Below are 15,988 nucleotides of genomic sequence, written 5' to 3' on the forward strand. Positions count from 1 at the left end.
TGTAGCACATACGGACGAATGCTACAGGTAGGGAACAGTACCGCCAGCCCAAGATGAAATGAAAAAAGCCTAGGCACGCGTATTTAAGCTATACGTTATGGGGTCTGGTCGTTATCAGGAGTTATTGAAGTGAAGATTGAAGTTATTGAAGACTGGGACGAACGAACGCCTGGTATGTCATGAGGGGGGGATATGTTTATTAAGAAAAAGAAGGAAAGGTCAGCTAGACGAAGGTCGGCTTGCTATTCCAAACAAAAAAGGCAAAAGAAGGGGAAGGGGAAGAAAAGAAAAGGGGACGAAAAGAAAAATAAGAAAAGAAAGGGGGAAGAGGATTCTGCCAAGCGTTCCCAATTTTATCGCGTCGTACTCAGGTCATCTATTAGAGCGAAAAGACTCTTCAGCAAAGAAAAACAATCACTCATGTTTTCGCACAATAATTAACAGCCACTTCCCGAATTCTGTACCACCTGATGATTTTCGGTTCCGTTTCTGTTTGTTGCAGTGGAGGAACGTGATATGAGTTTTCGTTTTCCTTTCGTTTGTGTGTTTGTTTCGTGAGTTTGTCTTGTCGTTTTCGTTACCATTACCAGCTCCGATTTGGATAATAACGAGTTTTAGAAGATCTAAAGGCGTTCGCGACAACGGTTTCGAAATCTTGACCACGCAGTCGTCCTATTATTTGAAGCATACATGACATCATCTTGCTGATCTTTGATTTGGCAGCTTCTTTTATCGTACCTTTCTCGTAGAGTGCTTACGATATACTAAAACATATACCGTTTCTCTTTCCTATACGATCATCATCACCGTTCCCTGTTTGTGGTACAGTGTTGGTGGACTTATCGTAGAGCGCCAAGCCAAGTGTAAACAAGTAGCAAGTGTAACCAAGCATGTAACGTAAGTGAGATTAGTATGCATACAGGCTATACTAGGCGTGTGGTACTCGTACGATGGCCTTCTGATTATTTCGAAGAAATATTTTCTGTCACGTGTTGATATTGATTTCGCGCTGTAACATTGTTATAAGTCTCTCTGAGTTCACATACACGCTAGATAGAAGGATGGAAAGAACATCCGCTTGCGTGATTAATGTTAGCTCATACTCGTAAGACCGAGCAGCGTTGCATTGAAACTCAGTATCGAGTACAGCGAAACGATTTTTTTTTTCGTTTAACGAACGATTAATGCGTCTACATGAAAGACCGTGCGTGATATTTACTCTGTGCAAACATCCGCCATCCAATGCGTATAAATAATCGATCATTGGCGGCTATTCTTAATCTTGAGATTACTTGCCGGACGTGGGTTGCACGTGATGTACGGTTAAAAGGCGAGCTGCGTTGCAAAGGTTCCAAAGATAACAAGAACAAAATTTTATTTTGATGATGGCGAGTGGAATGTTCCACCGCGACAATTGATATAATCTGCAAAGTTACCCATGGTAATTTGGCGAACATTACGATCTTCACATTGAGGACCGAAGCCTACCTGCAGTGTTCAGGAAGGTGAACATTGCTCTTGGAGCAAGATATTGGGGAACTGGATTAGACCACATGAGAAGTATTCTTGGGGGGTGCGGGTGGGTGGGTGAGAATTTATGTTAGGAGTAGCAGAACAAGTCGGGAGACGAGTTCGATTTCTCCTCTCTTTTTTTTTTCCTTACAAACAAACAAACACCACGGACCAAAAAATTCCGTCATAGTAAGAGGACGAGAGTCCAGCTGGTTCAGAGACACTGTAAATGTGGTCAGAAAATGTTCGCAGTGCAGTTAATCGGGAAGGACGTGTTCCAGACCTTTTTTTCCGAATCACCACAGTGACGGACATATTGGACAGTCTACTTTTCGCAAGCTGTAACGCGACTGAGCATCCCATGAATTAACGTAGCATCCGGACGGGCAGTAGCTTGTAGCATTTTGAAACATATGATATCATTCTTTTTTAATATCTGAGCGTTCACAATATCTCAAGAATGCCGATAGCGGACCTGTTTAATAACCTCCAAGTGTTCCTGAGCAGATTACTGCACTGGTGCGGTTAATGGTTCGATTTTCTCTTCTTCACCTCTCTCTCTCTCTCTCTCTTTCTCTTGCGCGCATGTGAACAAAAAAAAGGGGAGGCAAACGACCTGGTCTAATGGGCTTGTAGCAAACATTGTACTTGAGTACGAGGAAAAAGGTGGAGACAAGCTCTAAAAGGGCGAGACTCAAACCAGCAATGAAGGTTTATTCGCAACAGGTCGGGGTAAAAATGATTTACGTTCGCTTGAAGAACGCACCCATCAAGCTTGATGAAGAAACACGAAGGAAATGGGAACGCAGTTACAGGTTACATTGCCCCGTTTTCTGCTCAATGATGTTTCGGGATGGGATCAAGTAATGGGTTTTCTGGCATTGTTTTGTAATACTTCCTAATGACGAGAGTGATGACGCTGTTGTGCTGCCGATGTTGAGAAGAAAATAGTTGAGTTGTCGATGTCCAGATATGACAGTCGTGACGCTGCACATCACTGGGGATATGCTGACGAGTGATTCAGCTGAAAATTTTCCGCTCAGTCCAATTACCATGAAGTGTACTATACAGCGGGCGTTAACGAACGTCAGCACCCTCTCATCGGTGGGTTCCGCACTTTTCGGATTAAATTATTAAGCTAGGCCGTTTAGATGCTTTCTGTCAGTCTGTTTGCCTGCCTGTTAATCTTGGTTGTTTGTTTGCTCGTTAGCTTCACTAAGGTTTGTTCTGTGCCGTTAGTTTGTTGTTTATTGGTGTGTTTCTCTCTTTTTCTTTCTCGTTACTTACGTCGTTCGTTTTTGTTATCTTGTTCCTTTTTGGTTGGTACCTCCTTGTTAGGTTGGTAGACCGTTAAGTTCTTTTTGTTGGGCCGCCACGTAAACAGTTTGTTGTTGGCTTTTGGTTTGTATTGTTGGGTACGGAAAGGAAAATTAGGTTCCGATCAAAATGTACTTATTATACAGTGGCATGCGCAGACTCTGACGTCATTGCGAACGTTGAAGTCACGAGCCTACGGGAACCAATGGGGCGACCGTAGCTCTGACGTAAGAGCTCGGCGCGGGCGTATCATCATGGGTGTGTGTTTAACTTACGGCGACATGTAGAAAACAAAATCCGCATACAAAGTGTAACAACCCCTTTAAGTAAAAGAAAACCAAGTAATAGTTCGAGGAGAAAGCAGAAATATATTAAATTTCCTACAACAAGGCATTAGAGGCGGAAGTCCATTCCATGCGCAGCTTTTCCCAGCACGCCCGTTGTATTACAGGGCTCCTGGTTGTTGCGATCACGGTCAAAAGCAGTAAACTAAATTGCCTCCTTTGGACCCTTACGGCTTCTCTGGAATCTGTGGATGAAAAATAATTCGGCAGAAAACATAACGAACGGAGTGAATCGACACTTCTGCGACGTCATTTGACTGCCTATTTCAGCAGCGAAGACAGGAGGGATGGAAATTCTGATTGCCGAACTGCGTACCCGTAAAGTCTTGCAATGATACTTATACTGACAAATGAATGAAAAAGTTATTTATGGGTAATACTAGGCTCTGTCACATCTGAGGAGAAAATACAGCGAGTTTTAGTACATGAGAAAGGACTCACGATAACAGCCCCGAAAGCCTGATAAAAGCAATCAGCACATTTCTTTCAAGTAGCTGATATCACGTTGCTGACCTTTCATTTGACGACTCCCTTTGTCGTATAGATTTCGTACAGTGCTATCAAGATGTCCTAAAATATGCCGCATGTTAATACTACCCAGGAGAGTAAGGAAGCCGTTCATGCCTAACTCGCCCATCGACCATACGTCTCTTCTGCGTAGAGCTCGAAGGACTGTACGCCTACGGTTAAAGAATGGAAGTTGCGAGGGAAGCAACAGCAGTTTTCATCAATAGACGATTTTAAGAAGATGCGCACGGCCACCAAGCGTGCGGCACAAAGCAGCATGGAAACTTCGAAGGACACTGCTCCGTCGTCTGCTTCGGTTATGGTTTACCCCGGCTGACGCTGCTGCTGCGCACACCGGGAATGTTGTTGTTCTTCTTCTACCTCCGCCTCTGGCCGTCTCATAATGCTCTAAGGCGCTAGAAGTTCCCATGAGCCCTTGCGTACCACAGGTGGCGCTAGAAGTCGGCCCAATACGCATACTATGGTGAGCTAGAAGCTCACCATACCCATACTTACTCTGCCCCTGTCCCCTACTCTTTCCTGCGGTCCCTCCACTATATATAAACAGGATTGACCCTATCTGCTTGAGAACATCCGCTGGAAGAACCAAGGGAGAGAAGAAAAATAAAAATAAAGAGAGAGACAAGAAATGTTTCGAAGCACCATTGGGGCAGCATTGCATTCATTAACATGCACCCTTTCATCTGTTTCGCCATGTTATACAGTCGGATAAAGATTTTTAAAAGGAAACATTGTATGATTGAACAGTGCGCGCTGGCATCTGGCGGTACAATGTGGCAACGGACAAAAGCGGGGAAAAGAGGAAATACAAAATGGGAATTTCAAAAAGGAAATGCACAATGGGTGCGTTAAGTGTGGCAGAGCTCTTTGGTGTTCCATCAAGATCTTTTCTTCTACTTCTTTTGAAGAGCTCACGCGTTCAGTTCAGACGGACTGCCTATGAACTGAACCGAAGAGAGTCTGAGATTTTTCATGCAATGCGCACCGTCACATGTGAGTCACATGGTTTCCCTTTTCAGTTTCTTTGGCGCCGCACATGGTGAAAGGGTTGATGAAGAGAGGCCGGACTTGTCCATCTGTCAAAATGATTTTTTTTCCTCTCTCGTCTAAAGAGATGAAAATGATAAACTTTGTCTGAAAGAAAAAGCAGACAAATGGAAAACTGCAGATCACGTGGAGGCGACATAATCGTGCAACGTGCTCTATTCATAAATTGTATGTGCAAAGAAAAAAAAACTTCTGCATAGTAGAGCGACAATGAATCATTATAATTGTCTCTTGTACCATCTCACGCTTCGGATATGAAATACAGTCGGACCTCGTTTTATGAACCCTCGATATACGAATTCCCTCAACTTACGAACGGCTCCACAGGGAACCAAACCTTTTCCGTGTATTTTGACCTCGTTTTACGAACCTCGATATCCGAACTATGAACGGATTATTAGGGAACGGACCCAAAGTAGCCAAGCCATTCTGACCTCGATATACGAACGGGCGTTATGAACGTACAGAGGACAGGCCAATGGACCGGAGGATAATGAAAGTTCCTCAGTACATGCTGAAAGTTCCTCAGTACTCAAGGTCAAACATACAATGTCCCAACGCCAATGTTCCACAAACATGATTCACCATTTCCTGAGAGAATAATTCCGGGGTTTACAGCCGAACGGTTGTGAGTTTGGACCAGGTCTCCGAGATGGAAAAATCTTGCCATTCTAAGAGAAGGCGTTCAGTCCTAACAGCCGGCGACAAGCGTGATATTTGCCGTTGGAAACAGTCTCATCCGCGCGCGATACGGTACTTTTAGGACCGGGTGGATGAGTCAAGTGTCAGACTTCTGTCATCTCTTCTAAACAGGATAGACCCTGCAAAAAGTACGGTGCAAAGCACAATTTCGCAGTATTTTCAAAAATAAAACTTATTCAAATCAATTTCCCGTGGTTTTGTGAGGTATTTGTGCACTGCACACCTCGGACCTCGATTTACGAATACCTCGATTTACGAACGATTTTCTGAGAAACGAAGAGTGTTCGTAAAGCGAGGTTTGACTGTATACAGTTTCCAAGTGCGCGCTAGGCGAGCGCGCCTGCTGAGATAGCAGGAACCCAAGCAGCACAATGTACTCAAAGTTGAGTGCAATAGGGGTGGACTGTATGTGCCTTATCAATGTTCTTTAGTATCACGAGTCTGCTCAAGGCCCTCCACCTACCTGTCCACGCATATTACACTCGACTTCCAGTACATTGTGTTGCTTGGGAACTTGCAGACCAGAAGTAATAAAAGGTCAAAAAGTTCTAATAAGGCACAGTTCGCAACAGCAAACGACGTTGCGTTGCAGCCGTCGAACGGGCTGCAAACAGAACAAAAACAGGACGCGCTTTTTCTTCTTCTACCGTCTCTTTCCATAGTCCAGCGGTCCCCGTCCTTTTCCGCTACTGCAAACGCCAGTTCTTTTATTCAAAATGCTCTACAACAGAGTACCATGCACGTACATCAAGGTCTCGGGACTGTCTCGGGCTATGTCACGAGTCTCGGGGCACCAGACTAGACGCTTTCCCTGTAATGCTCCGTTTCTTTTGGTTATTGCACATCTCTGTATATTGACCACCCTAATTTCGGAAACGACAAAAATTCGAGTCAGTGATCACCTTTATAATGCGTTCGTCTGCAAACCCTGTGAGAGCAGTTAGACGTCCCAGGGCCGGAATACAGAGACCAGCTGCAATATGGGAGAGAACCAGTTTAGTGTGCTGTCCTTGGAAGCGCACCGAGACATATAAAGTGTCGGGTTCTGTTCTGCACGTTCAGCAGCACACCTCGTTCCGTACGCTTTCCTCGTGGCTGTCTTCTACGTGCCTTCACCAGAGCTACATTTTCTGAACACACCTTCCTCTTTACTTGCACAGGTAACCAACCGTTCGCCACCGTTTTGTTACCTTATATCCAGAGGTGGGGAGTAATGCATTACAAAGTAATGCATTACCGGTAATGCATTACTTTTGAGTAATGAGTAATGGTAATGAATTACCTTTTGACAGCAAGTAATGAGTAATGGTAATGCATTACATTTCGACTGAGTAATGCAGGGTGGCATTACTCATTACTTTTGTCGAATGTTCATTGCGCCACGTGAAGATTGGGAACATCCAGGTTTTCTTCAACCCGCCTTTAACAATGAGCACAGGGCAACAAGGAAAGAGAAAGGCACAGCCTGGTGAATTCTGCAAGAGTTCAACAGTCGGCGGTGTGTATCACAAGTGTCTACATGATGATATCACCGATTTTCTCTTGTGCGCATTTGGAGTAAAGGAAACTCAATGAAATAGAAACATAGCATCTATGAGGGTAATACGTAACAATTGCTGTAGGGATTCACTGTTTTGGTATGGTACCGTGTTAGCTTCTCTTGTGCTGTCAGAGGTAGTTTTTCTGCCAGGACAGAACTGTAGGCTGGGCCTCATCCGCCGGCTCCATAATGCTAGAAAAGGCATCATCTGCAATAAATCTTATGTATAGCTTTTGCCTATCAGACTCGCTTTATGTGCGCTATGCGGGGATTTAGTGGCACCGATTTGGGGATACTCGGGTGGCTATTGCCTATAGCAAAAAAAGCAAGGGAAAAACTTATGCATAGCACCTTTGAGGCTTATGCCCTAAAACGTAAATGTAATGCCAGAGTAATGCCATTACTTCGTTAAAGTAGTGGCATTACTAATGCATTACTAATATTCAAAATGCAACGAGTAATGTAATGCATTAGTTTGTTATACAAGTAATGAGTAATGGTAATGCATTACAAAAGAAAAGTAATTTCCCCACCTCTGCTTATATCTGTGGTGTTATCTTATATCTGTATCCCCGTAAGTCTTCCGACGACAGTAAGCATTTTCTTACAACACGAAGATTACGTAGGCTGTTATCGTTAGACACAACGTTGGATTCATCGTGACATCACCAGGACAGTTATCCCCGCTGTATCGGCTTCTATTTTGCTTCATAATTCTTCCGACATCTCCAATTACTTATCTATCGCCGTTTTCATACATGCATTACTCTCTCATTACATACGTTCCAAACAGGGCCCTGATCAACATTTATTCCTCCAGCCGTCCTTATTTGCACGGCACCATCGTTTGCTCATGCGGTGCTTAATTACACAGCAGCATAGTACGTATTTATGGCCTCGGGTCAGTGGCCTCCGCAACGTTTTAAAAATATTCTTTTGTCAACTGTAGTCACCTTGTGGGTTGACCCTATATCAGTAGGTGTCAGTAGATCATAGACAACATTTGCTGACTATTGAGCACAAAACGCTTATAGGTATTTTCCAGTAGTTTAATTCCTGTCTAAACATAAAGTTACAAGTTCTTAAACATTACTTTGACATCAACTATCTTAGCAACTGAAACAACGGTGACACCACGTACAAAGAAATAGAGAAACGGACTGACAGCCAGATGTCAGTAATTTTCTGATCTCGCTACTAAACGCTTACACGCAGCTGGTGTACGTTTTCTCTTGCATCTCAATGTCACTCAGTGCCCACAACGGACATTTCTCTAGAGAAATTAAACGCTGCGTCCAGCACTGCAAGATTATTTCTGCCTCATCGCCCCCTGGTACCGGTCCTATTCACATAATCTCTTTCGCAGCCACTGCAAAGAAGGCAGACAGGGAGGGTGCCCTTCGTAACGATGTACACAGGCAGGAAACAACGTCCTACTCTATGGCAAGGCGAGACGTAGTGTGTCCATAAGCTTCAGACTTTCCGGCTGTGCTTGTTGTTATTCTCTCAGTGTCTGGGAAGATAGCTCAGTGTGTTGATCTGCGGTGGGGCCTTATTTCTCTGTTTTGGTAACCGGATGTCGTTCAGTGAGTTTCGGGGTAGGACTTTCACGTCTTGCCACACCACTGTCGTCTGCTAAAAAAAAGAGGAAATTGTAGGAAGTTCCACTCTGGTCATTTGTGCGTAGACGTGTACATGCCCCCCCCCCCTCCCCCGCATTGTCACTATTCTCGAGAAGGAGAGAAGAGAGAAAGCGAGGAAGGGGGCAGAGCACGGATTTGTGATTCAGTCTTCGCTTCTGCGCGATAGCTACCACGTATATTTATCAACTTATTGCGAAACACGTATCATCGAGTAAATTTAAAGCGAATTTCTTCATTTCACAGGCTCGTAAGTCTGTTGTCTACATCGAAGGCAGAGTTGAATGCGACGAGGAAAGCTCTCTCTTCGTGAGCGCTTATAGTAACGACGTTCAACCTCCAGCATTGAGAAATGAGGCAAGATTACCTTTTAAGAGAATATGCAATTGGCGCCTGCACGGTCGTTGGCATCATTCTGTGAAATTCACTTGAGCGTTTCCTATCAACTGTCTAGAGACACGATACAGAGAAGATAAAGAGCCGTAAAGGACAAAAGAGTATCTGAAACAGACAAGGCAAACCCACAGAAAAAGGGGGGGAAAAAGGAAAAGAAGTGCCGGGCGATTTGTAAACGTAATTATGTTTTAGGTTTTTAGCTTTCCATCTCTTCATGTCACTTGTGCGTGGAATTTCACAGTTGTGTCACTGTCACACTTGTCACACTGTCACACTTGTGCGTGGAAGTTCAATTCTACATAGACTTTTGCGTTACACCCAAAGCATTTAACGAGGCATGCGATGATACCGTCAGTGCAGAGCCGAAAATCACCTGCAAGCTCTGTTGCCATTCAGCCTAATATGATTACTGTATCAGTTACGCGCAATTAATCGCATCTGGAAGAGTTTGCTTCGATACGCGTCTCAGAGGCTTACGCGGCTTCAACGTAAGAGGCACTACGTCGTCGGTGTTCATATCCAATGCTGGATCTCACAAATACTGTTATTCATGAACATACGCAGCTTCCAACCCAAGAAACAAACACAACGGTTCCGCTTCTTTCGTTAGATACGTGCGTATGGTGTGAACGGATTTTATTCTCTCATGTCGCCCTGTTTTCTTAGTGCCCTCTTGAGTATTGCAGACTAAGTCTGAGGTTACCGTAAACGTCATTGAAAAATTTGAGCTTGATTGAGACTCTTTTGTGCAGAATTTTCTCCTGTCTGGATTCATTTCTTGGATAAACAGCATTTCTATGCTGCAGCGGTACTCGATGTATGTAGGAAACACCTCCTAGCAGCACGACACTGTTTAACCGTTGCACACTTTCATCGCACGCTCCGGCACTCACCAATCAAAATCGCCCTTGTATCTTCCATTTGAGACTGTCTCTAACGTCCATTGACTTAATTTTATATTGGAGCTCTGCGGACGTCAACACGGCGATATGTGAGTACCCGCAATAAATTCTAGCAGGCAAAGGAATGAAAAGAATACTTCTTTTTGATGTTGGCAAATGCTATATCGAAATCCTAGTGTATTACACGTGGTCGAGTTTGTTGACAGAACTTTATCGTCGCATTGCCGGCTCAGCTTGAAAATGTGCCGGGATTGCCGTGCTCCGGGTTGTTATCAAGTACGGTCGTGTTGGTGCCTCAGTCGAGACGCTTCTACAAGGATGCCGATCGCTTCCATTAAAAGTATCATTCAGTCCTCACAAGGGTAGAGTCCGTCTTTGACGAGCGTCCGGACAAACTTGGCCTCTAAAACTATTCCCTCGCTATTTCTTCAGGTAGGCGTCTTCTATTTGCTCAACGCTTGAGCAATGCTGAGGCGTCCCGTGCTATGCAGGCAAAGCACGCTTTACAGACTGTGTACTCGGCTCTACACATGACGTCTTGAACACTGGCCCACTTCAAACTTATAGGTCCCTACATTTATCTCGTTCGTTCAAGCACATATACGACTCTTTTTGTGTGTGTGTCGCCATTTCCTGCAGTGTAAGGACCTCCCTGTTACAGACATTCTCCTCCTTGTTGAGCTACAAGAGAGGCATATGTACCACGTCATTGGTCTAGGACCTGTTCTTCGATGAGTACCGGATGCTTACTCGATATTGCTGAGGACAGATTCTATTACTAAACCTGTACCCGAGAGACACAGATTAAAAGAAGCGAAACTCCAACACCGCACCACAAATTGATCGTCATCCTTTCCGTCCCGCATCTAAGGTCCATTAGGTACAGTGGTACTAAGGTACTATTGGTACTAAGGTACATTGGTTTTGGCCGGAAAACAGTACAACGAAAGTGTCAGAGTGGGGTAAGGTCCTGTGGCTACCACGGGAAAACATCCCATGTCATCATCACTTCTCCTTCATTTATTGTTGTTGTTGTCGCTGAAAGTGTCAGGATACGTGTTTCCATAGTATCAATGTCTTCGGAACATTTCTCTCAGCAGCGGAACTGGGAGCCATGCAGCTGGCAATGCAGTATGTAGCCGCACGCCAGGTGCCCGCGCAATCGGTCATATATATTGCGATTCAAAGGCCGACTTCCAAGCCATAACATCATTCTTGGGAAGTGGATGTATGGCGTCAATAGTACGGGATATTCTCATCGCATACAAGAAAGCAGTATAGAGACATGGCCACGACATACTGCTTCAGTGGATTCCTGGACATGTTTGCATACGGGGTAATGAAGCTGCAGATGAGATAGCAGATATAGCGGACCTATCCTCAACGGAACACACGGTGACATATTCCAGGTCAGGTGTGAAACACACGTTAAAATTGCTGACAGAAGACAAGTGACGAATTCAATATCTTCCGGGTTTTTTTCTTTCTATAATCAAACTCAAACTCAACTCAGTTACTTATCTATAGCTGGTGCGTTCATATCCGATTCAAAGCAACGGTACAAATTTTGGTCCCACGTGTAAACACAAAAAGAAGCCTTACAGACTGTAATGGTGTTACTGGCGTACTACAATCATTCTACAGCGCTCTCGTCTCATTTCAAAAAGCGAAGTCACGCAGATACATGCAAATGAAATCCTTCACGATTGAATAGTCCGGGTGCCTTCGCATCGTGCAATGCCGTAATACACTATAGAAAAAGTGGAGAAAGCCTACAAAGTGGGTAGTTGAAAATGAAATGCATTACGTATGCGAGAAGTGACAGAACTCTTTACAGTGCCATCAGTTTCTGTAGCACTCTCTCTTTCTCATTGCGCTCCTCGTGCCATCCACTCAGAAATGCATTGAGTCGAACGATGCCCTAAATAAAATATTCTCCGACGTGCACTCTCAACACACCCGCGTTTGTGCTCTTGTGCTCGACTGCTTCTAGGTGTTTTGGGTGCTCTCAGTTTTGGGAAGCGCGCTCATGTTCGCACCGCCGTATTCAGCCCCATGGACGTGTCGTCCTGCTCGCGGAGGAACAAATTACTAGTCGTCACGAATGTGCACGTATATACTGCTGTCGGCGTTCGATGTATGTCACGATGGGGCGGCAAGAATTTATCAGTGGAGTGAGAGAGTAAGGAGCAAAATAAAGGTCAGCACAGAACTTTAGATGTGTGGTGGCGAGCGTTGTAGATGGAAAGTCAATAGTGAGTTTCACCGCATCGTACGCTACCGCCGTTGCGTACGTAAGGGATAGCGTCGGTGAGCTTCGCGCAGCGCGCACCACCAGCACTCTATTCCTTACGTACCCAAAGGGGATAGCGTACGGAATCGTTATTTTTTTATGGTTCGAGTTCGAGCATATCGGTTGGGTTCAGGTTAGGGTAGCTTAGGATAGTCTAGGTGTAAAAACTCTGGGGCAGAAAAAAAAAATGGGTGACGGGAACTCTACGTGGGAGAGATCCCCTGGGCTTTCGCCGTAGAACTAGTGCTCATAAAGGCCGAAATGCGTGGGACGCTTTCGCAGCGTCAAAACGTTGCGTGAACGCAGCGGCCTTGTACGCGTGGCAAAGAAGCGCTCGTGAGACGACCACGCGAAAAGCATGGGACGCCTACAGAGCGAGTGACGCCCACCAATGTTGTGATATTCGTCGACCAAAAGCGTTTGCTGGAGTATGCCGCTGCTGCTGTTTTCTACGGTTTCTGTGTCCATTCGTTCCAAATATCGTAGAAATGCCCCATAATTTATGCGAGCTACTCATACGCAACTTTGTCGCACGGCGGGCATAGCTCTTTCCACACCTCGGAAAACGCGCCCGTACGCTCGCGAATATCTGTAGTCGACAGACTCCGGGTTGCATTCTCCGCGCACGTGTTGGAAAACTGGTCTTTCCGGGGTCACACGCACGCTGGGAGAGCTCGCGTCGGGAAATCGTCGAGAAAACGCTCCACGCTTTTCGTCCTTCACGATTGATAGAAAACGAAGAAAATTCAGCGAACCCGTGAGTCCTCGGTCCGCTGCTGTTCCGAAAGTATGAAGACGTTGTGATATTCAGAACCGTGGTCCCAACTTCATTCATAAACGCACATTGCTTTCCAAATTTCCGTACTCCTTCGTGAGAAATTTGAGAAAAACTACCGGGCAGCGGTTCCACTTGTGACGTCATACTTGGAACTGCGCGGATTGGATAGCCACACCTAGCCAGCTCTGCCTGGCAACCAGTTTGTGTTTACACTCCGTCATGGCCGCTGTATCGTGCTGAAACAGCTGTCACGAGCTATCGGGGACCACCGCACCGTTTTATCATGTTTCTTATAAGGAATACTTCGTCTTCGAGCACGTTCTCGTTCTCGATAGCTTTGGTGGTGCTTTCTGCACGCGCAGCAAGTCCGCGCATAGTGCGCTGCCAAAGCTATTGAGAATGCGTAAGTGTACGTCACACGTTAGGTGTTAGGTCTTGTTGGTAGCATGAAGCACAGTGCGGGCACAGAATATCCGCTCACGACGGCCGTCGTTGCACAACGAGGCCATCCTGTAAGGCTTGTTAAAGAAGACCGGCTATTAACGACAGCAGTTATCACGGAACACACCCAAAACATTCACCTTCGCCCATAGATCTCCGCCATCGCATCGACGATTTGGCGTTAGCCAAGCCACGAGCGCGGCTAAGCCAGGACGAAGCCGGGATTGGTCAGGGTTTGCCGACCACAGGACCGCCGTGCCAGCAAAATTTAAAAAATTGTTTTCTTAAAAACTACAAACAAATGGGTGAAAAATTTTCACATGTATGCTCCCTGTGCGGAAACGAACGCACAGCCCAAGCATGGCTCCATTCTGTCGCAGTCGAAAATCGGCGGAGCTGAGCTTTAAGGGAAGGTCCTCAAGACGAGAGCTATCAATATCTCGAACTGACACTGTGCTTCTTCCCGGCACCGCCATCATCATTAGCATGGTAGTTAAAGTGTTAGGGATGATGTTTTGAGTATCGTACTAGGTCAATGGCATACGTGAACCAAGTAGAAGTAGTTTTTTTTCTTTTTTTTTTCATGTGCTTGTTGAACGTACTTGTAGATTGCATTGGTGTCTCTTTTGCTGCATTCTGGATCGAATCATCAGAGTGAGGTTGATTCTTTCGAGTGTAAAAACTTTTCATTTACAGTTCTTAAAGTGGCTATGAACTCTACCAAACTTGCCCACCGACTCTGTCTGCGCCAAACGGCGATTTTAACTTGTTTACTGGGGCACCGTTTGTATAGATGAATCCGATAGGTCCGCATCCAACCAATGCGATCACGGTTACCTGGGCTCGGTTCTGCGGTCGGTCGGTCGGTCTGCCACTATTTTTCAACCTGAGCACGATAAGTTGATAAGTTCTAAGCAAATAAGTTGATAAGAAAACTTATCAACTTGGCATTTCTTCTTATCTTCATGTTTTAAGCTTTATCGCAGAAAGCATGCGCAGAAAGAAAGAAAGGTGCCCGCGGACTTTGTGGAAAGAAAGCCTACGCTGTGTGCTGTCGTCGTCGTCGTCGTCGTCTGGGGCAGAAAGAAACTGAATTGCACCACGTCGTAGAAAACAAGGTGCACCAAACGAATGACGCGCAGAAGTATCCTACATTGCAGGGTCCCACATTTTCTGTCCAATATTTTGGGCCATATTACCAACTCGCGTAAGTTCGTCACTTTTTCTCGCTGCTTCTAGACTGCTCTCTGACCTAGAGCATATGTCGCTATGCGGGCCTTTGCTACGTCCGCGTTGTGGCGGTACGTCTAGTCGACCGTATCCGAAAAAAAAATGCGTTTTTGCATTAACGCTGCACCCGTTATGAACGAGAAGTATTGAACAAGAACTTCGTAATAGAATTACGAAGCGTAGAAGAACAATGTAACACCTACTACACCCGTAACTCAATAGTTGCTTATAGGAGTTCTCACCTCCTTTAAGCTAGAGAGTTTGTCCTGTCCACTTCGTACCGTTTCTGTCTTGTGTCACCTCAAACTTGAGGAAATGATGCTTTTTCCGCGCACACACCAGCTAGGTTGGCTTATCCTACTTTGCAGTATAGCGGTCCTTTGGCAATTTTTATGCAGTAGTGGTTCATTGTGAGAACCCTTCGGTGCGTGATCATACCAATGTGCCGTTTTGACTATACATGAAAGGATCGCCTAATTAACGTACCGTCCCAATGCCGTGCACGGTGACTTGTTGAGAAGAAGCGGAGCACATACAAGCGTGCGTTTTCCGCATTGTCTCGTGTCACCCACGCACGTCTTTTGTCTATGCGGCTCCGTCAGGATTTTGTTCGTTCAACACTTCTTTCGATTCAGCGCCCACATATAGCATGGAATGCAGGCTATACAGAGCATCGTTCGCTTTATTTCAGAAGGCGTGTTTCCTGTGGAATGGTGAACGACTGCACCGTGAGGTCGAATGTTGTGCACCGACCTAATTAGCATGTCCTTTTGTCGAATTCGAAGGCCATCTTATACGAAGCCAAATGGACGTTCCAAGAAGGGAGTACTAATAGCGTGTGGCTTGATAATTGGGCAGCCGCTCCTTTGTGAAGCTCTGCTGTGTTCCCAATGTTTTTTTTTTCTTTTATGTCACCGGTCTAGTTCTATGCGCCATCTTCTCGCATTGAGACTATTTTTAGCCGTAGCAAATCAGCGTTGTGCGCCATTGATTGCGTCAAGAGCTTTATTCGCGCAGAAAGATGAGCATCCGCTGTTACCTACCTATCATACCTCGGCAAAATTCGCTTATGAGCATGCTCACTCACCGGACAGATGAGCAGAGGTTGAGTGAACATCAATGGGGCAAACGAGGAGCAGAACGGGTGGGGGGGACCTTTGCTTTCCGCACGTTCTTGTCTGGGAGGTCAAGAGCCTTCGCGTTTTATTAACGTTACCTGCTTTTGTTTCGTTATTTGTTATAGTGTTCGGTTTGTTAGCTGAATTAAGACAACATTGCAAGCTAGTAGCCCTTCCTCCCTCGCTCTCTCGAAGCGCAA

Source organism: Ornithodoros turicata, chromosome 4 (genome assembly GCF_037126465.1).
Source record: "Ornithodoros turicata isolate Travis chromosome 4, ASM3712646v1, whole genome shotgun sequence".
NCBI classification, from domain to species: Eukaryota; Metazoa; Arthropoda; class Arachnida; order Ixodida; family Argasidae; genus Ornithodoros; species Ornithodoros turicata.